General features: G+C 37.6%; 1 long non-coding RNA gene across 11 annotated transcripts in view; it reads left to right on the top strand.

The window, feature by feature from the left end:
* LOC103672165 overlaps positions 1–26,936 on the top strand; it is a 337,318-nt gene that overhangs the window by 40,141 nt on the left and 270,241 nt on the right. For 10 of the 11 annotated variants that reach the window (XR_005832420.1, XR_005832425.1, XR_005832423.1 and 7 more), the window contains exon 5: positions 10,433–10,520. The exons of the other annotated variant lie outside the window; for it this stretch is intronic. This is a non-coding gene — a long non-coding RNA (uncharacterized LOC103672165). The remainder of the gene's footprint in view (positions 1–10,432; positions 10,521–26,936) is intronic. 11 annotated transcript variants of the gene reach the window in all.

The following is a 26,936-nucleotide window of genomic DNA, read 5'->3' as shown; positions in this document are numbered from 1 at the left end:
TGCCTAGCGTGGAAGGTTTGCACTTAGGTTTTCTGACTCTTTTGCCTGCTGTAGTGTTGACATAAAGGGGCCAACACTTTCAGGAGGAGATTTTATACCCTTCTGTAATCTATGTTTCTTCCCACTATCCTGTAAATCAATCCCAAATAAATTTATGACTTAAAGAAAAGTAACACGCTTTGTATACAAGCATAGCCCAAGACTATCTCTGCCTTCCAAGCAGTTCACCCAAGTTCTTCTATAAAATGACATTCTATACTTGCTTACTTAGATTATGTTATGTATACTTCACAGTTAATTTAAATATGCAGATAAGCACAGTACCCTTAAGACTGATGAAAAACTGTGATCTAGTAATTCATATATATATGTATTTGCAGTCATCAGATATAAGATTATTCTGCCTTAAAAGAATGAGATTAAACTGTCAGCTTTTAAACAAATCGAAGATAATTTATGTCACTTGGATTTTCATGTACATATTCACTTTATTTAATAACTCATTAGTAACTTCAGTGTAGATCAGTAAACTAAAATGGAAATAAACTATTTTCAAAACGCTAGGGAAGTTTTTGTATTAGATTGGGTATTAAGTATTATTTTATGATATTCTTGCAAATTGAATGTCTCCCCTGGGATTTTATAGATGTTTAGTAAATATTTTTATTGTCTAAGACAGGAATTGGCAAACTATGGCCAGTGGGCCAAATACAGCCTACCACCTGTTTTGTATGGCTGCAAACTAAGAATAGTTTTTGTATTTTTAAGTGGTTGAAAAAAAATTAAAAAAGAATGACATTTTGTAACATATGAAAATTATATGAAATTCACATTTCAGTTTTTATATATAAAGTTTTATTGAGACACAGCCATGCTCCTTTGTCCGTGTGTCACCTATGGCTGCTTTTGTGCTACAGCTGCACAGTTGAACAGCTGCAAAAGGCCTGCAAAGCCTGAAATATTCACTTTCTGGACCTTTACAGAATACATTTGCCTACCCGTGGTCTAAAATACTATAGCCAAGACTGCCCATAACCCTTTAGGTTCCACCCCTGTATTGCAAAGTCCTTGTCACTGTCTTTCTTTGGGTCTGAGCACTCTTGCCTCTGTTCTCAGCAGGTCAAAAGTGTCCACAAATCAATAGCTCAACCAATGATATTTAGCAGGTAAATACCCATAGATTAGGCATGTTCAATGGCAACAGATTTTTTTTTTTTTTAAATGGGGTATCAACTCTGGTTGCCCAAAGTGCTAATTGTCTTGACAAAACACCCCTCTTTGACTTCCCACCCCACCAGTTTTTCCTGGGACCTCCTCTCAAATGAGCTACTTGTACTAGAATCCTTGTTGCAGAGTATGCTTCTGGGGGAAATCCATAATGAGACAAATGTGAATTATTTGTGTATATATATTATTTGGGTGTCACTTTGATGTATAAGCTACCCAGGTGTGATGAAAAATTTATAACCAAACATTTGAGCCATTTTTTTCTTACTACTAAAGGAAAGACAGGTTTTATTAATTGATAGTTTTATTCTACATGACATTTATTGGCCAAATTTATCCTGAAAGATGCAGTTTGATAATTTTCTCATATTTTTGAACATAAATACCTATTCCAGGAGAGTTATTCTTGAAGTATTGAATTAATATTTCATATTGTAAAATCTTCCTTTCATTCTTTGTAAAATTTATATTTTCTTCTTTTTTACTAATGAAACTTTTTTGCTATCTTTAGAAAACTTCCACTTAAATTTTATTTTGCATCAATAATAGATGGAAACAAACACAGCGTAAGAGGTAGCCAAGAGAATTTTTTCCATATGATAATTAGCTATAGGTTCAGAAAGTTTAAGAATAAATATTTCATAACTCTGTGGAAAATGCCCATATGTTTTCCTTGTATATGTCTCATATTTTTTCCCTAGTGGTTAGTAAAAATCAGTAAATAATATCAGACGTAAACCTCTTCCATTTTTCCTTTGTTCAAGATTCTTTTTTTTTTTTTTTAAAGATTTTATTTATTTATTCAACAGAGATAGAGACAGCCAGCAAGAGAGGGAACACAAGCAGGGGGAATGGGAGAGGAAGAAGCAGGCTCATAGTGGAGGAGCCTGATGTGGGGCTCGATCCCATAACGCCGGGATCACACCCTGAGCCGAAGGCAGACGCTTAACCGCTGTGCCACCCAGGCGCCCCCTTTGTTCAAGATTCTATAGGTGTCTATATCTTGAATAAAACTTTAATATTATTATTTAAATTACATCACATTTTTTTATTCGCTTAATGAATGTAATACTTGATGTCCCTAAACTATTATAAAGTATGGAATAGATAAAGAGATTAAATTGAAAAAAAAAACTGGAAAAATAAAATATTTGATTTGTTTGGGCCACATAACTATTTTATAGTTTAAACAAATAGACTGCCTCAAATTACTTTGAGATTTCCCAGTTTTTACGTGTGTGTGTGGGTGTCTGTGTATGCAGTATATTGTTTAAGGATTTTGGAGACATAGTTATATGAAAAAATTTTGAATTACTATGTTTAAAATACTGCCATTTGTGTAAAAAAAATGCCTAGGATATATTTAGGATGATACACAGGAAACTAGTAGTGGTGGTTTTCTTTGTGGAGGGGAACAGAGACTAGGATCAGTGGTGAGGGAGGACACACTTTCAACTATACACTCCTTTGCACAGTTTGTGGTTTTGTTTTTGCCATTTATGTGAATAACTTAAAAGGAACTTAGAAAGAAAAGAAAGAAGGAGGAAAGAATGGAAGGAGGCTACCGGTGTTAGAGGGACCCAGGTGTGAATACCTGTGAAGTCACTTTCTCACCATATGATTATATTCATATTGCTTAATCTCTCTGCTCTCATCTATACAGTGCAGATAATACAATTATAATGCGTGGATTGAAGCACATAGCATACTGCCTGGCATATAGTAAGTCTCCCATAAGTGGTTATGTGACCATACACAATTGTTAATATTTAAGGGAATCTTCTTCCCTGACTTCTACAAAGGGTAGGCTTTTTATTTATCCACTCCCTTGACACATGTTTTTGAGCATTGTTGTTGACAGGCACAATAGTGGGCTGAGGAAGTCCTATTGCATCACTTCTGCCGTACTCTGTTGGTCAAAGCAGTCACAAGACTCAAGGGGAGGGGATGTAGCCCCTCGATGGGAGCAGTAGCACGGAATCTGCAGTCATCTTCAGTGTACCACAGGCTGTCTTCTGGTTGCGGATTATTTATATACCTCTCCCATGCAAAATAGTCCAAGGTTCTACAAAATGTCATTCTGCTACAGCATCAGCTCAAAATTAAAGAGCTCTTCATCTGAATCAGATCCAGATGTGGCTGAGATTCCTCATGTGTGGTTGCTTGGGTACAGCTCCGTGAGTTCAGATCCAGTTGCTCTGAAGATTTGTGCATTAAAAAGAATGGTTATCTGTCCCACTTTGCTGCTGTCAGCCCTCCCTGTCTCCACCCTTCATGTGTACCTTGGTAGGACAGAGATAGGATCACCAAAGTAGACATTTTCTTTAAAAAGCAGGAGAACTGGGGCGCCTGGGTGGCGCAGTCGTTGGGCATCTGCCTTCGGCTCAGGGCGTGATCCCAGCATTCTGGGATCGAGCCCCATGTCAGGCTCCTCCGCTGGGAGCCTGCTTCTTCCTCTCCCACTCCCCCTGCTTGTGTTCCCTCTCTCGCTGGCTGTCTCTATGTCAAATAAATAAATAAAATCTTTAAAAAAAATAATAAGCAGGAGAACAGAAGGCTTATAACACTTGGTGATCAACGTATGTGGGGAAAAAGGCCCCCAAAGATGTCCCGTCCTAACTCCCAGAACTTGTGAGCATGTTACCTTACATGGCAAAAGGGACTCCGTGGATGTGTTAAGGTTAAGGACTTGAGATGGAAAGATTATTCTGGATTGTCCAGGTGGGTCTATTCTGGTTACCTGAGTCCTTAAAAGTGGAAGAGGAAGGCTGAAAAGTGAGTCAGACAGAGGCTGCTGCTGGCTTTGAAGATGTGGAACGAGGTCGCGAGCCAAGGAATATGATGACCTTTAGAAGTTGGAAACTGTCTTCCATTTACAGCCAACAAGAAAATAGAGAACTTGTTCTTATAATCTTAGGGTATAAATTCTGCCAATAACCAGAATGAGAAAGAAGCAGATTCTCTCTTCAAGCCCTGCCAAAACCTTGGTTTTATTTTGGTAAAGCTCATACTGGCTTTCTGATCTAGAGAACTGTAAGATCATAAATTTATGTTTATTCACCAAATTTGTGGTAATTTTTTATGGTAGTGCTAGGAAACGAGTCCTCTGACTGGTAGTCCGATGAGAACTCTGACTAATAGCGATTCTGAACTCTGTCTGGGCACCAGCTCTCTAGTTCTGCCCTCTGTGTCATCCCTCCTTGTCCATGCCCCATGTGGCAGTGGCTGGACTGAGCCTACTTCCTACTCTCTGTAGAACGGTGGTGGCACTAGGGCTTCTTCTGCCTTGTGCCCTTTCGTTTAAGCTGGTGGGGCTTTTGTTAGTATAATAAATCTTTCTGGGGTTCAGTCCATTAGATAAGAGCATACCCACAAATCTCTGCAAGACAGGTCCCTCTCTGGCCTGGCTGACTGTCAAGGTGTGTGAGACAAATCCCATATTAGTCATAGAAGGCTGCTTGTCTAGTGGAGAAGGGTAATTTTTTGAAGTCTTAACAAAAAGCCTTATAACCACATTGAAGTAATCTTTACCCTTCTTATTCCTGCTTTGAGGATTGTTTGCCATCTGGAAAGGCTGGGTACCAAAAGACTTTGGTACTTTGTACAGCTTTTCCCTCTGAATTAAATCATAGCAAATATTCTTAAATGTGTTCTTGTCTGTTCTTGTCTGACAGCTGATTATGAATATACTATAAAGCAATTGTTCTTAACTTATAATACACACCAGAATCGCTTGGCACTTTTCAAAATACTGATGCCTATGTCTTATATGCAGAAATTTCTAATTAATTTAGCTGGGGTGTGATCTGGACAGTAGGAGTTTAAAAGCTTCCCAGATAATTCTAATATGCATCCATGATTGAGAACAGCTGCCTTTAAATAACATTTTGTTAAAACGTTATTAAAATGTTATTATTAACTATTGTTAATAATTAAAGCAAGTTTTAACACCTATTTTTTTTGTTTTGAACTTCTGTGGGAATTTCCTAGAGGACCAAATAAGTGATAAGGAAGTTTTGTTAGATTTCCATGTTTTAGCAAATTATTAAATTCAGAGTAAAAAATGATATAGCTTTTTAATTTTATAAAGTCATTGTGACACAAATCAGAAATTTCACAGCCGTCCTAAGAATAGTGTGAATAGATGCTTTCAATTAGGTCTATGGAAATACTGTTTTTATATTGTGGTCTTTAAATCTAGCTTTTATATTAGGCATTTTGGGAATGATTATCAAATCTTTAGTAAACTATTTAGTTTATGGTAGAACATTATATTTTATAAGAATGAAATAATGTGAATAGGACTTCCCCTTACTGCCTGCAAATTAACGCCTCCATAGTTGTCTACATGGCTGTGTGTAGCTGTAAGTGTAGGATATTCTGGTTCATTACATGCACTCTTTGTGAGCAATGTCTTTTGAAAACTGATTTTGGTTTGCATTAGAAAGAATGCTTTTCTTGTTCAGCAGCTGGGTATGAATTTAATTATTGAAAATAAATATGATCTAATGTTTCATTGAGTTTTCTGAATAACAGGATAATTTGGTCAGCATTGCTATCTAAAAAGGCTGGAAGAAAGCCAGATCACACGAGAAGCAACTGCTCTGGTGAGGAGGCAAATTCATGTGATTTACTCCATTTAACATACAATTAAAAGTGGGTGTAGATTTGCCTGATACTCTAAATGCTTCTGTATTTCATGACTTGGCTACAGAAAGACTTTGTAACAAGAAAAAGTCTGTTGATGTTTGTCCTACGTTTAAACTATGGCTTCATACACAAAGCCACTGTCCCCTTGTAGAAACTTGCTTCTGACAGTGGCAGCTGGATTTATGAAGGTGCAAGATCTGGGAGCATGTTGCTATGTGAACATGTTCTTGGCACTGAAAGTATGTAGGCAGTGGTGAGAAACAATGTTTGAAATGTATAGAACCAGAAACTAATCATATATGAAAAAGACTTACTGAGAGGCTTTGTTGAATTTGAAAAGAAGCAGGTATTGTGAAATTAAAAGATACTATTAGAATCTATCATTAATTAAAAAAAAAATGAAAAATTTGCCAGCCATACTAGAAGATTGAATGGCTTTTCTATTTTCCTTATAGAAAACATGACCTAATTGTTTTCATTTGAAGAAGTGGTTGATGAGTATGCAGATTAAAAATGTTGAAAAACAGTATTAAAAGTCTGTCATATTTGTCAGCTTTTAAAAATGAGTAAATTGTTATTTCTTCTCTCATTCTAAATAAATACTCACTTTTGTGCTATTTTTAAAAATTTGTTATTCAACAGACCACACAAATGTAAATCTGTCCCTATCATTCTCATTGAGACAGTTTACTATAGTGTGCAGACTTCCTTATCCCCTTACAGATCATAACTTATACCATCTCATTTCTTCATTCCTGTTTTTTTTTTTTTTTTAAGGTTTTATTTATTTATTTGTGAGAGAGAGAGAAAAAGAGAGCGCGAGAAGCCGGGAGAGAGGGCACAAGAAGTGGGGGAGGGACAGAGGGAGAGGAAGAAGCAGACTCCCCACTGAACTGGGAGTCCCCACGCTCCATCCCAGTACCCCTGGGATCGAGACCTACTCTGAAGGCAGATGCTTAATGGACTGAGCCACACTGGGACCCCCCCATTCCTGTCTTTAAATCTGTGGTTCTTCTGCTGACTGGATCATGTCAGGGCTTAAATGTCTGGGTCTATACTACTTATTGTTTGGGTATTCTTCCCTAGCACACGACCCCCTGCCATGTTAATGGCTATTCAGGTGATAACTTAAGCACTGCCGTCGTGTCTATTGTAACAGCATTGATCTGGAGAGACCAGGCCTTGAACTTCTCCCGTGGTTATTAGTGTGGGAATTTGGGGACGATGTTAACTGTTACATAAAGGAAAAAGCACCGTGGAGGCTTTTAGCACCTCATAAGTCATAACTGTTTTCTCTTCCTGTGTTTGTCTCTCTTTGGAAGCTAAGTTGTTGAGTTGGGATTGACTAATTGAGAATATTGAAATGAAACATTCAGAAACTAAAGCAGGGGAGAGGAAATGGGGGCCGGGGGAAGGACGCAGGAAGGGAGAGGAAAGGAGCGATTTTGATTTGTAGATTTGTAGTTGGGCAAATAAATATTAGCTTTGTGGCTAATAATGGGGACGCCTGCAAGCTTCCTTAGGTGTAGGATATGATAATAAGACTACCGCTGATTCCATTCATTAACATACCTCAGGAGGTGATTTACTTCCCTGGAATGTAAAAGGTCATTCCTAATACTTACTAATTAAGGTAGCAAGCTGGCAGTGTGCATGATGCCAGTTTCATGAATGATCAAATCAGTTTAAATTGTGGCTTATAAAGCGTTTGAAAACTATTGTAGTAGTTCTTTGGGTAAGGAAAAGCAAAGACCTCAAGTAAAAATCTCCCAGGTATTTAAAAAAAAAAGCTAGTTAATGAAATTTAATTTCTAATATTGAAGGGGGATGGAAAAGTAAATGAAAGCTATATTGATGTTTTAAAATTTAAGCAGAAAATGGTTATGTTAATTCAGGGATTTAATTGTATTATCTGGATCTAGGCAATTTTAAAATTATAAATGATAGGGGATGGGGAGAGTATATATTTTTATCAACTTTATGCCAACAAAATGCAAATGATATAAACAATAAGTGCAAAATAAGTAGTTTACATTGTGGTAAATCACTGTTTTGGCAAATAGAACTTTTTTGCATATCACTTGTGTAGGGATATCAGGAAACATTACTACTGAAAGTGATTTTAAAATTTTATTACCAAATCACGATATTAAGTTACATCGGTAATGAAGTAGATTCTCTGTGGAAACCATCGGGTTTTGGTGTGTGAGAGTTCAATAGGGCAAAGTTATCATTGCAAAACTCTGGCACTCATTCACTCTCCAGCTCCTGGGTAGCTGTGTCATAGTGTGCTGCAGGTACAAATTCCAACCTGGTCGTTGAGCAAATTCTATACTTCTGCAGTTCAATGCAGGATTCTGTGTACTGTTTCTTCTTGCCCCTAATTTTCTTAGTAAGTTCTGTTTGATATGTTGCAAAGGTCTGTATGTTAGTATCTGTTCTTTGACCCTTTTCATCCGTGAAATGGCATTGTCACGTACCTACATTGGATAGGTGTGATAAAGACTTTTATTTTGCAAGACATTTCAAACGTTTTTCCTTAAGGGACCCAGGAATAAACAGTTAGCTCATTTATTAAGAGACTATCATGTGAGGGACTCAGTTGTACAGAATAATATGTAGTATCATGAGGTGTTTTTGGCTTCAAGGAACAAATTCTGTCTTTACTGAGCTTAGGGCAAAAGAAATGAATTGACTCAGAAGCAGACAAAGGGTTGGAAATGTAAGGCCTTGGGAAGGTCAACAACTAGGGTGGCCCCAGGGATGTATGTGGTAAAAACTCATGCAGAGTCTCTTTAGGGCACTAGACTTGACAAATTCCTTCCATCCTGTGTGACTCCACTCAAGTTTTAGATCCTAAGAGAGAGGGCTGATTGAAAGCTGGGCCAGAAATTACCCCTGGGCCCGTTGCAGTGGGAAGGAATCTTAGAATGTGATAGTCTTGATCATGTGCTCACCCTTTGTTGTAGATCCATCAGAACTCCATGGAATAGAAACCCTTAGAAAGAACAGGGTACTGTTACCAAAACAGATATCCGTTACAAATTCTTTGGGGCACACTACCTGGACTTGAATAAATCTCAAAAGAATCAGGTAGTAGGATAAACTAACCTACTATATTAGTTTGCTAAAGCTGCCGTAACAAACTATCATAGACTCGGGCTTAAAGAATACGAATTGATTTTCCTCACAGTTCTAGAGGTTGGAAATCCAAGTAAGATTTTCTCCTTGGCTTATAGATGGTTGTCCTCCAGTGTCTTCACAAGCTGTTGCTTCTTGTGTCTGTGTCCTAATCTCCTCTCTTTATAAGGATGTTAGTCATATTGGATTAGGGACCACCCACTCATTTATAACTTAATTACCACTTTAGACCCTAGCTTCAAATAGAGGCACATTCTGAGGTACTGGGGGTTAGGACTTCAACATATGAATCTGGGTGGAATGTAGTTCAGGCCATCATACCTACCTAGTAATTTGTAGGTTAAATGACAATGTATTCAAGTGGCCAGCATAGTCTTCAATCAATGGAAGTGAAGATATTCTTACCTACTTTAGAACATTTGTGTTGATGCCAAGGTGTCAGGTTATCATCTTGTGCAAATTGTATTAATATACATATGTATTTTTACGTGCTATATGTCTAGGGGTATATATATATATACCATGTAGCACTTGGTGCTAATATGCCCTCACTTCAGAAGACAAACATCATTTTCTGCTTTGGCAAACTATAGCCTCTCTTTCGTTCTTAGAGAATTCATAATCCTTCATCTATCACTCAAAATAGCGATTGTTTGATACTCTAGTTCTAGGAAAGCCCCAGCCCGAGGTGATAGCAAGTCAAGCAAATCAAGAGTGAAACTTAAAATAGGAATTATTTTGTGTTATATCTTTTATTACCTTCTTTTAGTGACTTTTCTTACAAATTCTCATAGTTCTTGAAGTTTTTTGCGGGTGGGGGTGGTTGGGGAGGTTGTGTTTTAGATAAGACCATACATTTGCTTAAGGAAATCCTTAAGTGTATGAGATTTGTTGTTTCTTAGATTTCTGACATTCAACAAGTTAGTTTTCTGTGTATTAAAAACTAGTAAACCTTATCTTTTAAAACACACATAATATATGAATATATGTTCATTGTAAAAGTTTAACAATATACAGAACTATACAGAGGAAAAAGTCAACATCTCTCTTCGCATCCCCCCCACCCCCAACCTTCTCTATCCCATTCTCCCCTTGCACGGCAGGCATGGTTAGAGTTTGGTTTGCATCCTTTTTGACCTTTTAAAATATTATTCCCATAATCATGTAAGAACACGTAAAGAATTTGGGAATATTTTGACAGAAACAGAACTGTAGATATTGTTTTCAAGCTCTTCTTTCTTCATCTAAAAAAATTGCTATTTTGAGTGGAATTTCAATACTAAATTTCTCCAAACCTCACATCTGCCAACTGTGGGATGTGCAATACCTTGTATTTGGTGTCCGTAATTGATTGGTGGGGATCTCAGTGAGTACGACCAAGTTAGCAAATAGGCCCAATCTCTTCTCTTTGCAGGCTTCACAGACCCAGACTCTCATGAACCACAGCAGTGTGAGAGTGAGCAGCATTTTACAAATAAGGGCACTGGATGCAGAAAGACAAGGTAATTCAGTCAGGGTTACAAAAATAATGATTGGAAGAGCCACAATTAATCTCATGTTTTCTGACCTCCAAACTACTTGCCATGTTATTGTGACACATATATTTCCAAAAAGATTGACAAAAATCATTGTTTCAGTGGCTTAATTTGATAACACTGGCTGATGCATTGCTATTTGGTAGAAAGTAGACGTAGCCATCCAAGAAACATTCAGTGGAATTTTTTCTAGATACTTCTAGTGCATTTTTAGTAAACTAATTTAAAAATCAGTAACAGAAGGCCTATGATAGGTTTTTTTTTTTTTGCTTTTCTTTTGTAATTTTACATTTGACTAATCTTTTATAACACCCAAACGTATGGGCAAGAGCTTGTGCTGAGAGGAAAACTTAATGAACTCAGGAGGCCATAAGGCATTCAGAAAATAAGTTAATATTATGAAGTGCATTAATTAATGCTTTTGACTACCCTGACCAGTTAAGATCCTCAGAGACATATACCCCAATTTTGAATCCAATTAAAATGATATCCATTACTAAATTAACCCATGTACATTCAAATCTTGATATAAAATGACATAGTCTCAAGACACCAATTAATTAATCAAACATGCAAAAATATGTCAAGAAAATTATTAATCCATCTATTCTGATGTTAGATCTCAAAGGTCTTCAAACTTCTTATATATTAGAAGTATTATATACTATGTCAATTCTTCTTCACTTTATTTAAAAGATAACACTGAAAAAATACTTCACCATATGTTTGTTTTTGATGCAGTGAAAAATGTTCTTTTCAAAACATATGGTGATGTAATTAGGTGTCTCTGAATACAGTAAGGTTGGAAAGAGAACTGTATGAACTAAATTGAAACAATTTGCTGCTCTTGTGTCTTCCTCCACCTTCCCCATCAACATCAGTATCTTCTCTGGGTTATCATTGTTGTAGTAAAGAAAAATTTTAAGCACTTGAAGATGAGGATTGTCTGCTGTCACCTACTATAGTTATGGCAGATAGAATTCCTGGACTGCTTCCCCTTCCCTCACTGTGTAAACCTATGGGACTCCTGTTCTCAGTCCCTCTCGCTGAGGAGTTTTGGCATCTGTCCAGCATCATTGACATTTGTGTAATGTTTTGCAGCTGGGAGTCTGCTTTTATCTATGGCTTAGCTACCTTTCTTTATGCAGCCTCATGGGATTTATCTTCTAATGGTAAGAGGCCTTGCATTTCTTTTTCTTCAATAGAAAGGTTTATTTTAAAATATTTTTTCTTTTTTTGATGTACTCAGTCTCTAAAGAAAAAGTTTGAAAATGGGTTGTATATGATATAATGATAAGGACATTGGTTATTTGTTATGAGAAACGTAAATTTAAAAATTCATGTGTTGAAATCTGGGAAGCAAAACATCATGGTTTCAGATGGGTTTGGGTGTGATCTTGTATACTGTTTTTTCTTCATTTTTCCAACTCATTAGAATGTGTAAACATTTCCCAGTGTATTGAACAGTAGGATTTGCCACATTTGAAACAAGTTCATGAGTGTATATGAATAATGAACCTTTCCTTTTAGGACATCAGTGCCTGATATTCCACTGATGACTAGAGTCTGGATTTTTTTTTTAATTTTCATTTTTTTTCTTTAATGTGCCTGACTGGAATGAATTATATGTGTTTATCTTAGGCATATGTTGTTTTCAGCCAAATTCATTGCTAACTGATATGGTAAGTTTTCCTAATTTTAAGTCCTATTTTTATATCATTTATAGTAAGTATTCTTGGTTTTGGTTAACAAGTGAAACTGTCAGCAAACAAATGTGGATTGTGCAGCCATATTCATAGAGGATAGATGCTATGGAGAGTGATGACTCATGATCATTCAATGGATTATTTGCCTTGCTTCCTTGGTGACACTTTCTGTTGGTGAATATTGAAGAAATGAATCATTTTCTCTAGCTTTTACAGCACAGCTACTTTCTAATCAACTTGTTTTTGTTTTTACCTTGCATCAGGAGAACAGTACCTCCTGAGGTGAAATTCTATAATGAGCCAAATCGTCTTCTCTAGTGCAATGGTTTGCAAACTTTAGCATCTATCAGAATCATCTGGAGGCTTGTTAAAATACAGATGGCTGGGCCTCATCCCCAGAGATTTTGATTCAGTAGGTCAGGAAGGGGGCTGCACCATTTGTGTATCACATGACTTCCCAGGTGACGGTAATGTTTTGGCCTGGGAACCACATTTTGAGAACCACTCCTACAGTGCAACTCTGAGTGCCTGTTCCTTGGTCAGTCATCTCTGTGTCCCAGGGGAGACAGTGAAATGTTCTACTGTCTATTGAGACAGGCTCCAACCAGTTCCAGGTCACCCAAATTCTTTCTATTATGCTACAAAGCTTAGCCACTTAACTTAGGTTTTTCTGTCTTTTAGACCTTTCCACTGCCAATTGTGTCATGAAAGGTCTTTTTATTCTCTCCATGTGGCGTGGTTGGTTAAACAAACAAACAAAAAAAAGTAGCTTCTTTATTATGTCTGAAGATAAGCACACAAGTCCTTTTCTCTTTATGAGTTTCAGGTAATCATTTTGGGGAAAAAAAAAGTTTAATGAGATAAATACACCGGAGAATGTTCCAAAGTTTGCAAATTCTCCTAGCAGTTATCTCTAGTCCATAGTTCCAAACTCTCTTTAAAGTGATGGCTGGAAGCCTCAGTGTGGTTTTTTCTTGGGTTTTGTTCCCAAGGATGGAGCTCAGAAAATGTCAGATACCCTTCTGATCTAGCCGTGTGGTGGCTTTCTTTCATGGGACCTTATCAAGGAAGAGCAATAGTACCTCCTTGATTTAAGTGAAAAATGTAAATATCTATCTTTGAGGACATCTGTGTCTCTACCTTACTTGAAAATTGTTATCCATTTGGTATTATTTCTCTGAAGGGTCATCATCTATTTTGTTCTTTGAAGTAATGTAATGAGTGGTAAATATGACTGTAGAGCCAGACAGATTTGGATCGAGTCTTGGTTTTGTATTTTATTAGCTGTATGACCTTGCATATATCAAGTAAACTGGCTGAGCCTTCATTTCCTCACTTGTAAATTTGAAATGATAGTAGTTACCTCATAGAGATATTTACTTGAGACAATAGTAAGACATTTAGTATAATACCTTAAAAATGCTAGTTTTCAATTTGTTGGCAGCTATTATTGTTGGTAGTAATAATATTATTAATAAAAATACTAAGGTCCTAAAATGTTAGGACTACTAAATGACTGTCTTCTAAATAGACCCCTTGTAAAATTACAGAATCTCAGATTTGGATGAGGCCTCAAATGAACTTTCTATCATTGCGTCAGCTGTTGAGTACTTACTATATGCTGGTTGCTGTGCACTCTCTAATCTATAGCACTGTTGATCCTCTCAGTAAACACCTATGGGGCAGACTACTCACAGTGGGCCCTAATCAAATGACCTCAGTCCTTATGAGAAGTAGGGAACTAGAACATAGACTCAAAAGAATGCCATATGGTTATGGAGGCAGAAGTTGGAGTGAGCTCTAGAAAGAGGCAAGGAAGGATCCTCCCCTAGAACTTTCAGAGGGAGCATGGTTGTGCTGACACCTTAATTTCTTTTAGCCTCCAGAAATGTGAGACAATAAATTTCTGTTGTTTTAAGCCATCCAAGTTTGTGGTAATTTGTCATGGAAACCCTAGGGAACTAATACACTTGGTGTTGGAGGTGGTGTGTTTGCCTTTAGATAATTCAGGAGGAAATATATTGCAGCTATTATTTGTAGAAAGATTGATATGGAGTCATGGCACCTACTTTCTTCCTTGTGCTTATGGGATCAAAGTACAGCACTCTTCTTTTCAGGGAAGGCAGAAACTGGAGCAGAGAAAAATGAGCATTACAGTCAGGCTGAAACTGGAGGTATCAAAGTTCATAAGGCACAGAAAAGGACCGTGGTATGGAACTTCTCATATTTGGGAACAGGTGGAAAATCTTCAGGAGGGGATTTGAGACTCTGGACCAGAGTGCGGTCCTAAGTTGAGGCTGAGGGTTGATGAGAAAGTATATGATTGAGAGAGAATAAGATAATGTCCAAGTGGGACCCTGCATTTCTTCACTCCCCTCTCTAAATGTCATCAGTACACTTATTTTTTTTTTTTTTTGTCTGTTAGAGTATGTATGTCTATTTAGTAAATTTTGAATGATTTTAGAAAATGTTCTCCTCAGTCAACTGCTCAAACCATTTGTAGAGTTCTATGTGAATTCCTACAAAAGGTACCCTTTCCTCAAAACACATGACTTCCATCTGGTCAGATAAATTTCATAATAAATATACAAATATGTGAAATCCACATGAAAGTCAATGTTGTCAGGTTTTATAATCCATACAGTCTGTATAACTGCATTGTGGCGTTACCTGGCATATTCGGATTACAAGAATATATAGAAAAGAATGTGTCAATCAAAGGGGGTTGGTCAGCTTACTCCACAAATAGGAGAGAGTCACTGGAAAAAAATGTTAACATTGTTCATCCAGTCATTGTTCTGGGGAGTCAGATTTGTGGATTTGTCTGTCCCTACTGTGCAATAGTCACATCACACTAAGTTATTGTGGCATTTTTAGCATCTGATTCATAGTATAAATTTTTTATATTGATTGCATGAGCATCTCCTAATTAATTGTAATTTGACCTGTATGACTTGGTCTGACCAGGCCGACTGAGTGGTTGGTTCCCTGTGATTGTTCTTTCTCATTAAATGCCTTAAGTTTGCCCTCTGGTACCAATGTTGCTGTTGTTCTCTTGTTGAAGGGTGGAAGCACTGTCTGTCTTCTGACCTGTTGGATTTTGTGGTCTTTGGTAGCAGTCACTTCCATGCTGCTTGTTGGACAGGCACTGCCCTCACTTCCTTGTTGTTTGGCCTTCTCTATATGGCCCTCTCTGTATATGACCCACAACATGGCAGCTTGCATCTTGGAAGGTAGCAAGGGAAAGAATCTCCTATCAAAATGGACACGACATTCTTAAGTAATGTATTCATGTACATCCCATTACCTTTGTCATATTCTACTGGTTAGAAGCAAGTCACAGGTCCCATCCACGCTCAAGGGGAGGAGATTATATAAGGGTGTGAATACCAAGAAGCAGAGAACACAGGGCTTTTTAAAAGAATGTTTGTACCAAAACTAAGTATATAGCTGCTCAACTACAGTTTACATTTCCTAGCCTTCCTTATAGCTAGGGGTGGCTCTAAGTTTTGGCCAATGTGAGGACGGCAGAAATAATGGGGGTGGAAGTTCTGGAATCTATTTTAATAAAGAAGTTTTTTTTTTTTTTAAGATTTTATTTATTTATTTGACAGAGACAGCAAGAGAGAGAACACAAGCAAGGAGAGTGGGAGAGGGAGAAGTAGGCTTCCCGCCAAGCAGGGAGCCCGATGTGGGGCTCGATCTGAGCTGGGATCATGACCTGAGCTGAAGGCAGACGCTTAATGACTGAGCCACCCAGGCACCCCAAATAAAGAAGTTTTTTTTTTTTTTTGTCATCCACTGTGCTCTGTCTCCCTCTTCCTGCAAATGGCAGTGTAAATGTGGTGCTAGGGAGTGGTGTTGACCCTGCAGATGAAGATAAATAACCCTAGGAGGTTTCTGGAAGATGAACACCATGAAAAGACTGCATCCCTGGATAAATTTGTAAGCAGAGCCCCTTTGCTGGCCCTGAAATGCTCACTTCTGGACTGTTAAATGAGAGTGAATAATCTTCTTAGCTTCTCTAACTATATTTTGGAGATTCTTTGTTACAGCAATTTAACTTATACTTCACTAGTTCATTCTGTAGATGGACTGCCTCACTATGGTGGGCCACATGGCAGTCTCTGAATAGTGGGAACCACTCATGGGCCAACCTGAACTGGAGGATAGGGTATGCAGACAAAGAGCAACATATATTGACTACAAGAGACTTCACATACATTTTTTTTTTAAAAGAGGCTGTTCTTTCTTTCCTTTTTAAAAAAGATTTTATTTATTTATTTGAGAGAGAGGGAGGAATAGTGTGAGAGAGAGTGAGAGAGAGGTCATGAGTGGGGGGGGGTGTAGAGGGAGAAGCAGGCTCCTTGATGAGCAGGGAGCCCGATGTGGGACTAGATCCCAGGACCCTGGGATCATGACCTTAACTGACTGAGCCATCCAGGCGCTCCTGAGACTTCACTTATTTTTATATAAAAGAAGAAAGATATCACCTTAAAAGAAAACTTTTTTCGTAAGAGAAAAACTACTTTAAAAGATATTTGTAGAAAAAAAATCTGGTTTCTAATATTGTCAATCCTTTGTTAAGGATTAAAGTAAATAATTTCTTTAATAGATAACTTTTAATTATCTATTGCTACATAATGAATTGTTCTAAAACTTAGTGGCTCAAGGCAACAGGACTTATTTTATATTTTTTTCTTATGATTCTGGGGTTAATTGGGTTCAGCTAGGTGGTTTGTACTTGGGATCAACATTCAGTGGTATAGTCAGATAGTGGCTGGGGCTGGATTATCCCCAGGCTCACTCGCTCACTTGTCTGGAGGTTGATGCTGGCTCTCGGTTGTGACCTTAACTGGGGCTGTTGGCTAGAACACCTTCACGTGGTTCTCAATGAGGTCTTCCCTATTCCTTGGGACATAGTGACTGGTTCCAAGAGGAAGTGTTTCAAGGTGCTCTGGTAGAAAGCTTACAACTTATCTTTTGAAGTCACATCATTTCTGCCACAACCATAGGCCCGTCCAGATTCAAGGAGGAGGAGACATATACTCTCTCAGTGAGAGGAATGATCTCTCAGGGTCACCGTACAAGAAGAGCATCTGGAATGGGAGGTTTTGTGGTCAGTTAGAAAGTACTATGTGTCACAGTCCACCCTTTGGCCGTGGCAATTTATATCCCTCCCATGTGCTCAATACACTTACCCCTTCCATTGAGTCTCATTCCAGTATGGCATTTGCTCAAAATCCAGGCTCTTGTCATCAAAATCAGGCCCAGGGGCAAGTAAGACTTCTTAAATGTGGCTGTTGGGGTACACCTTCTTGTGTCCCAGTCCTCTCAATTTGAACTCCTATGAACTAGAGAGACCTATCTTCCTCCCACACCCCAACATACAACTGTGGGAGAGTTTCTCGAGGGTGAAACAAGAGAGGTAAAGCAGTCACTGATTTCAGGCATGTTTCCAGAACCCTAGCTCAGTCCACTTGCCTGGTAGGTATTTGTCATGGCCATTGGTCCTACCCCCTGGGCCTTTGGTTCTGCCCTCAAAGTCATCCTTTTCTTTTTCCCAATAAGAAATCCCGAGTTTGCAATGGAAGAGCCTTCTCAGCCTGCTTGTTGCCTGCAAAATAGTATAGTTTCAGAGTCCTCTTTTTATTTAATAGAGTTTGTCCTTTCTAGTCCAGCTTTGCTGTCGTTCCACCAGAATAATTCTCTTAGAAACATTGTTTATGTGTGTTTAAATGTATCACTTTACAATCCTATTTCTTCAAGCAAAGCACTTCTTTACCTTGGGCTCAGTGTGACACTGCTGTGGGATGATATCCTTCAAGATTCTCAAAGGCCCAATGTTTCACTGAGAAAGATGTGCAGAGAACACTCCTACAAACCTTGAAAAGCTTTTGGTCCAATTGGAAGGCTCTGTGAGGTGCCACCTTAGATCTTTCTAAGATTTTAATGAAGAATTTACCACCATAGCCTCAGTTTCATTTTTGGACCCTGTTTTCCTGATAGTGTACTGGATTTCATCTCTGCCCAGAAAGTACTTTTAATTTTAGAATCATTTGCTGTCTAGAGAGGCTGAGAATATGAAATTGTTTTATTTTCAAGCCCAGCAAGTCTTGGCTCCTCTGTTTAATTCTTTAGCTTATTCATTAGCTTAGTTCGTTCTTTAGCTTAGTTCATTCTTTAGCTTATCTCTGTCTTTTGCATTTTATCCACAGGCAGTCAGAAGAAGCCAGGTGGCAATTTCAGTATTCTGCCTGAAATCTCCATTAGCTAGTCTTGGAGCTCATTAGGTACATTTCCTATTTTCCACATGACCACAGGCAACAGTGCTGCCATACTTTGGCCCTCTGCATAACAAGGGAGCCCTTTCCTCCTGCTTCCAATGACATTTCCCTTATTTTGCCTGAACCCTCCCTTGAAGCCCTCTAGGCTTCCATAATACTTTCATGGAGGCTCTTTAGGTTTCCGCTAGTAGTCTCCTTAATGTCATCCCAGTTTCTGCTCACAAGCTGGTCCTATACATAATGCTCTATGTCGTAGGATTTTGTTATGGCTGTGCCCCACTTCTGGGTATCAGAATCTCTCCTCAGTATTTACTGTTCTGAAACAAACCACTCCAAGTCATAATGGCATAAAAAAACAACATTCATTATTACCTCTAATGGTTCTGGGGTGGATTGGGATCAAGTAGGAGTTCTCAATAGAGATCAGTCTTTTGGTGGCAGTCAGATGGTGGCTCGGGCTAAAACCTCAGCTCAGGGTATTTTTGTGGTCATGCTGGAAAATGCAATCTGACACAGAACTGTATCAGAATAGTTAAAAATTTAAATCTTACATAGAAACCCTCACTGGTTAATTAAAGCAAAAAAAAAAAGAACTTACTGAATGTATAGTATGTAAATTATAGTACTGATGGAATGTCAGGAAAACCAAACTCAGAAAATGTGAACCAAAAAGCTGGTAGAAGGTAATGACACTGTTGCGTTGGATGAAAGATGGAAGAGGAGTAGGACATAGTCATCAGAGCAGCAGAATCTACTTTGACTCTCACCTTGAAATATGCAGAACATGGGAATATGGAATTGGAGAATATTTGGAGAATGTGCCTACAGTGGGGAGGGCGTGGTGTATATTAGTTGACTTCATGATTTCCTCCATTTACACTTTGATTTTGCTGCTCCTGTAATAACCACTCTACTATCGCCCACTGTTCAAACCTACTCATCCTTCGAGGGTTGCCTCGAATGCCTATATTCCATATGCTTTGCTGGGTTTGCCAATTAGAATTGATTTCTTCCTCTTCTAACTCTTAGTGCTCTTTCCCCTTCTCTTATGAAACTTATTGTACAATGTTTAGCATTAAAGTGTGTGTTAACCTGTCTTGTCAGCCTAACAAGGTATAACTCCTTGAGGGCAATGGCCTTGGCTTAGATTTCTATATATCCCCAGAGCATCTCAAAGCAAAAGGTGCTCAGACATATTTGTTGAATCAGTAAAGTGGGTACCAAGATAAAGATTCTTCAAATAGCTTAGTAATAAGTTCTGCATGAATATTTCCTTTTCATTATTTTAAAAACCCATAAAAATAATTCTCTTCCTTTAAGGTATCGTTAATTAAAAGCTTTCAGAAGATCAGATATATGCATGTTTTATTTTATTTAAAAAAATATTTCAGTTTGAGATTAATGATTGGTATTACCTCAGAATATTGAATAAGATGAAACAGCAAAATCTCTTCCAATAATTAGTTTCCTGGTCTATATAATTTTAACCCGTGATTTAAAGTGATTCTTGTTTTATTATCAGGTAAGTGCTTTCAATGGATTCCAAATAGCTTTGCTGTTAGATTAGAAAAATGTTTTTCTTTATTTAGTTATGGATGGGTTTATAATTTTTAGATTGATTAAGTTATTATGGTTGAGAACCTCTATTTTTACTTTTATGCTGGTATTTTAATGTTCTGCCAAAAAGAAAAGTGAACGTGTACCAAATCAGATTTCAATGAAATAAAAGTATATGTACAATGAAAACTTAAAATTTGAAAAAAAAAAAAAAAACTAGGAGTATGGTAGCCAGCCTTCATGATGGCCCTCAAAGATTTTTACCTTTGATATTTAGGACCTTACGTAGTCCCCTTCTATATTGTGCCAGGTTTGGTAGCATGACCAGTAATAGACCACGGTGGAAGTGTTGGCACGTGACTTTCAGAGCTAGGTTGTAAAGGAGAGTGCTTCCTCTGCCTTGTTCTCTTGGGTCAGTCACTGTGGACAAATTCAGCTGTCATGTCATAAGGACATTTAAGGAGCTTTCTAGAGAGTTCCACATTAAAAGGACTGATAGCCTCTTGCCACAAGAGTCAGTGACAACTTGCCTTTCACCTGAGTGAGCAGTCTTGAAAGTGGATCCTTCAGCCACAGTCAAACCTTAAGACAAATGCAGCTCTGGTGCCTAAACTGTAACCTCATGAGAGATTCTGAGCCATGACTGCCCAGCTAAGCCACTCTTAACCTCCCCGACCCAAAGAACGCTCAAGACAATAAATTATTATTGTTGTTTTAAGCCATTAAATTTTGGGGTAATTTGTTGTCCAGCAATAGATAACTAATAAGAAGAGGTGTTTGTTAAACTTACAATATGCAAACATAAGGCAAGTAACTGTGATGAGAATGAGGACACATAAAGATTTCTTTAATTAGATAACCACAAAGCTCGCAGTGCAGATATTTTTCCAGTGAGAAGTATAGTTGTCAAGAACTAAGTAGAAAATGTGTCGGACATAGATTTGGCAAGGAAATTATTGTTTTTTACTGTATGATGATTTGAAGATGGGTACCATACTGTACATATGTTCAACTGTGACAGCTAAAGTTATTTCTCCATTAGAGATTTTTGCAACAGGTTCTATCAATATACATTAAGTATATAGCCCTATCAATAAAAAAATATGTCCATTCATAGATAAAAAGATTTCAGTAAAAATATAATCTCATTATTTTAGAAAATTCAGCACCATAGCAAATGATGCATGAGTTTTGTGACATTGCTGGATGCCTCTCCATATGGGGAGCTGAGGCTGCACACTCGCGGTAACGCATGCATCACCACATATTCACTAATGAAGCAAGGTAAAGAAATAGAAAAGCTTTTCATTCCCTCAACATGCAGCTGGTGTGTGATACCAGATGTAAAATCATTGATGTTCTTGCCAAGTTCTCAGGATCATGCCATGATTTATTTAAACTCAGGCAATCAAGAATATGTTGATTTTTTAAAAAAAATAGTTAAATTCAAGGAGAATGATTAGTAGGTGAACAGGAATATATATTTTAAAATAAGCTATTGGCTGCATATTAAATATGAAATTCTTATTTATATCTTTCATTCCTTCTTTGTAGCTTCTTGTGGTTTTTCTCTGAAGAAAGAGTTAGTGACTCTACTTTCTTTATTTTTTATTATGTTCAATTAGCCTACATATAGTCTAATCCCTCAACTCCTACAGAATTACTTTATAAAGAAACACATAAATTCACTAGACCTGTAATTGAAAAAAATCTATGTTACTTTGAAACAATAGATGCCTATCCAAAATGGACAGTAAATGGCATGTCGTCTTTTAATAGTGTCAAGCTCTTCCTATTATACTTTATAACTTATGGTATTAAAGTTGACTATAACAGAGACCAAGCTGCAAGGTTTCTTCCAGAGGGGTGGTTGCCACCATCTACAGTATCAGGACATGAAACATTACAAGGGTTGGAGATTTTTTCCCCCTCAGAGGAAACTTTTTATCTGGCAATAGGAACTATAGTGAGCATTCTGGGTGACTATCACCATCAGGGGCAGTTGTGACCTAGAACTAATGGAAAAGGGGACAAAATTTTTTTAAAAATTTCAATTCTATTAGCCAACATATAGTACATCATTAGTTTCAGATGTAGTGTCCAACAATTCATCAGTTGCATATAACACCCAGTGCTCATCACATCACATGCCCTCCTTAATACCCGTCACCCAGTTTCCCCATCCCCCACCCCCACCCCCTCCAGCAACCCTCATTTTTGTTTCCTATAGTTAAGGGGAACTACCTTTTATCAAGTGTCTGCTATGTGCCAGGCACTGTGGTATCTTACTTGATTCTCAAAACAACTTTATATTTCTGTAGCAAAGTTTCCCATTTCTCTCATCATGCAATCACAGTGGACATTAAAAAAAAGTTGTGGTAAAATATACATAACATAAAAGTTACCATTCTGACTGGTTTTGAAGGGTACAGTTCAATGGCATTAACTACAGTCACATTGTTGTGCAACCCATCACCACTGTCTGTCTCTAGAACTCCAACACAGGCATTTGTAATCATGTAGCACTTCTCATAAATCAAGGAGCTCTTTGTCTCCTAAGGAAAAGTCACCCAGAAAAAGAGCAATGGTAAAAATTATATTAATATATTTTCTGTTTATTTAACCCGGTAGCAACTTAGTAAACATTTTGGAACCTACTGTACACAAGATCCCATACTAGGGGGTTCAGAGGATGCATGGGCTAATGAGATGAGAGCCCCATTCTCCATTGTAGATAGGAATTCTGCAGTATGACCCTGATTCCTTTAGGAAGCTCATTCATTTAACGAGTCTGGAATATCCTCTCCATGCCAGGAGTTCTGTCAGGTATTTGGTATATACTAGAGTGTAGTTGCAGCCCTCTTGAAACTACATACAAATTATCATCAGCTTTTATTGTTTAATGCTTAAACAAAGCATTTTATAAATAGGTGTAATCTTATTGGATTCTTACACTAACCCTAAAAAGTAGGTACATCTATCATTTTTATTTTATGCATGAGGCATCTTAAGCACACAAGTGTTAAGGCCTAGGGTCACGTGGTAGGACTGGAGTTGAAGCCTAGGCCACATTATTCTAGAAGTTACCTGTTTAATCCTACCCCACAGTGCCTTTATTATGGGAATGTAGACATAGGACCTTCATGAAACTCTTTCTATATCAATTATCCAAAATACATCACTCTTCAGGGAAGGAGTGCAGGGCGGGGCAAACGGGGTCCAGGAAGGGTTTCCTACCACAGAGCAGCAGTGCTAGTCCAAGAGGTCCTTTGTGAAAGCAAGAAAAATCTTTTTCCAGGAAGTTTTCAATTAAAAAACTTTCTACAAGAAATTTTCCATAAAAAATGAGAAAAATTGATAATTGTGTTGTGGATGACACATGCTGGAATTGTGCGGTGCATAACTGGCACTACCATATGTGGCAACTCTGTCCCCTAATACCCTTCTATGGGCTGAATCATGTCCCTGCAAAATTCATATTTTGAAATCCCAACTCCTAGTACCTCAGAATATAATGGTATTTAGAAACAAGGTTTCTAAAGAGGCAATCAAGTTAAAAGAAGGCTGTTTGGATGGGGCCCTAATCTAACCTGACCAGTGTCCTCATAAAGAGTGGCAGTGACATGAGGAGTGACAGGCACAGAGGAAAAACCATGTGAAGCAGCAAGAGATTGGCCATCTGCAAGCCAAGGAGAGAGGCCTCAGAGGAAACCAATCCTGCTGGCACCCTGATCTTGGACTTTCAGCATTCTGGAACTGTGAAAAAAATTTTGTTGTTTCAGGTGCCCAGTCTGTGGTATTTTGCTGTGACAGCCCTAGCAAACCAATATGCACCCCTAACATTGTCACCTTACAAAGTTAAAGCATGGGTGCTGATAGTCCATGATGGACATTCAGGATGCGCATGAGCGCGTGCACGCGCTCACACACACACACACACACACACACACACACACACACACTCACACAGAGGGAGGGATGAGAGAGAAACCTCTTTACATGGTAGAGAACTCTCAGCATCTTAATAGTTTGCTGCTTCTAATTCCACATCCTGTACTCTTCACCTGGTACTCTACTGCCTCTCCTTTGTAGCATCAATTACATTATTATTACTTATTTTTCATGGTATTATTTGCATAATCTTTTTCCACTATGCTCTGCGCCATGAGAAGAGACCTTCCTTGTGTCCTTAGTATCTATGTTGTGAATGGCACATACAAAGTAACCAATAAATATTTGTTAGGTGAATGAATGAAGGAAGGAAGGAGTGTATCCCTGAACTTTTGAATGTTTTCAGTGAGATTATTATCTGATTAACAGTGATACATACATCCAAGAAAAATGAAAGTATAATAATTATACCAAATAACAGTATATTTTTCCAGTTAAAATGACTAAAGTGTACCCAGAAGTAAAACATGGCTTCATTACAGTACTTTGCTCAAAAGATTTATTTTTATTGATGACATACAAACCTGAGGTCTGGACCATTTTCTACCATTAGAAGTCCCATGACTTTTCTTAACGCACCAGGTTCAATACACCAGCCAAATTCTAGCAATTATGTGTTTCCTTCGTAGAATTCCTGAAGAGCATGGATTCGAAAGATAATTCTTTTCTTTCCCCTGTTGGCTATTATGGCCATTTGTTGAAACCACCAATGTGCAATGCAACTAGTGGAAAATATCAACTTGGGCCACAGCCATAGTTACGTTCTTTGGATCGACAATCCCCCCCCCGCCCCCCATGTTAGTGAAACACTTACTTGATTTAGAAGAGTTTGAACTCAAGGGTGGACTGGCTTGTTGGTTAAAATGATTAAGAATAAAAAAGAGGGGAAACTTGAAATTCCAATACAACCCCTTTAGCTGGTCTTTTCAAATTCCTGTTTATTCATATACCAGTGCTAAATATTTTACATGTATTATACCCTTTATTTTATTTTATAAATTTTTAAAAAGATTTTATTTATTTATATGAGAGAGAGGGAGAGAGCATGAGCAGGAGGAGAGTCAAAAGGAGAGGGAGAAGCAGACTCCCTGCTGTGCAGGGAGTCCAACAGTGATTCGATCTCAGGACCCCAGGATCATGACCTGAGCCACAGGCAAACAATCAACTGAGCCATCCAGGTGCCCCATATCATTTATTTTAATTATTACTCAACTCTGTAAAGTTGGTACAATTATTGGCCCACTTTTTTAGATGAAGTAACTAACTGACTAAGTAAGCTTAGGCAATTTGCTCAAGGTGACCCAGGTATCACTACAATCCAGACATTTCCTTCTTTGTGTACTGGTTACAAAAATATTACATTTATTATAATGTATAAAATAGATAAACTGTTAACAACAGAATAAAAAAACAGTAACCCCAAAGCCAGAAACCACCATGATTGACATTTTGGGAATGTCTTTCTAGTGTTTATTTTCTATGATTGAATGTGTCTTGTAAAATGTTATAATATTTTGTATAGTCTTTTGTAATCAGCTTCTTAAATTTTTAATATTATTTTAGTGAACAGATTTATACAGCAGCATTTTAGTGATTATATACTATTTCAGTTTATTAATTATAGTATATTTAATCAGTCTTTTACTTTTGGACACTTAGTTTATAGTTACTTTGCTGTTAAAAGTAACGTAACTAAATCTTATACACAAGGTTTTTTTTACATGCATGATTATTTATTTTGGCTCTGTCTATATAAATACATTTTAAAGATTTTATTTGAGAGAGAGCACAAGGTTGGGGGTGGGAGGGCAAGGGAGAGGGAGAAGCAGACTTCCTGCTGAGCAGAGAGCCTGACCCCAGGACCCCTGGATCATGACCTGAGCTGAAGGCAGGCGCTTAACCAACTGAGACACCCCTTGGCTATTTTAGAACTAGGTAAAGGTAAAATATTCTTTTTTTATATTAGTTGTAAAAATATTTTTATAATACAATGTAAATTGTTAGAATTTATAATTATATATAATTTATATTGTCCATCTCTAAATTCTATAGAAAGATAGTTTTCTTTGAATTCATCGACTTCTAAAGAAAAAAATCCACCTTTCTCTATATTTACTTACTCTCCTTGCATGGACAGTCTTCCCTAAGAACCTGTGAGTTCTCTAAGAACTCAAACTAGGCTAAAGCACACAGACTCTGTGGTGGGGTTCCAAGGTGCAAGTAAACAGGACAGAGATGGAAAATGGTTGCCCAAAAGCAAGATGAGGCCAGACTATGGATAGACAAAGTAAAGTTTCTGTTCTATTATAAAGAGAGGGAAAATCATCATCATCATCATCTTCTTCTTCTTTTGCTTTCTACCATTGTATAATCTTTTTTTTAAAAAGATTTTATTTATTTATTTTTGAGGGAGAGAGAGAAGTAGTGGGGGAGAGAGCATGAACAGGGGTGAGAGGGAGAAGCAGGCTCCCCGCTTAGCAGGGAGCCCTGACGTGGGTCTCGATCCCAGGACCCTGGGATCATGACCTGAGCCAAAGGCAGATGTTTAACTGACTGAGCCACCCAGGCGCCCCTACCACTGTACAATCTTAAAGTCATTTTTTTTTTGAATTTTGGGGAAACAACAATATTTCTGTAGCAAACCAAAACCCTTTCTGTAAGGAAAGAAATTGTTATTTTTGTGTACTTTTTGATAGTGCATTATAGGAACTATTTGAGAACAATTTTTTGCTTGGAATGGAAATGTTTTCAGTAGAAACTATCAACTGAAATATTATCTTGCTTGATTTATTTGACCTAATAAATGATTCTTAAAATAAAAATAAATTAACTCCAAGTGATATCTGTGCTTATTATTATTGAACATCAATTATTTTGGTAAG

Source organism: Ursus maritimus, unplaced genomic scaffold (genome assembly GCF_017311325.1).
Source record: "Ursus maritimus isolate PB19 unplaced genomic scaffold, ASM1731132v1 scaffold_5, whole genome shotgun sequence".
In the NCBI taxonomy this organism is placed as follows: Eukaryota; Metazoa; Chordata; class Mammalia; order Carnivora; family Ursidae; genus Ursus; species Ursus maritimus.
This window is presented reverse-complemented; position numbering and strand designations above follow the sequence as displayed.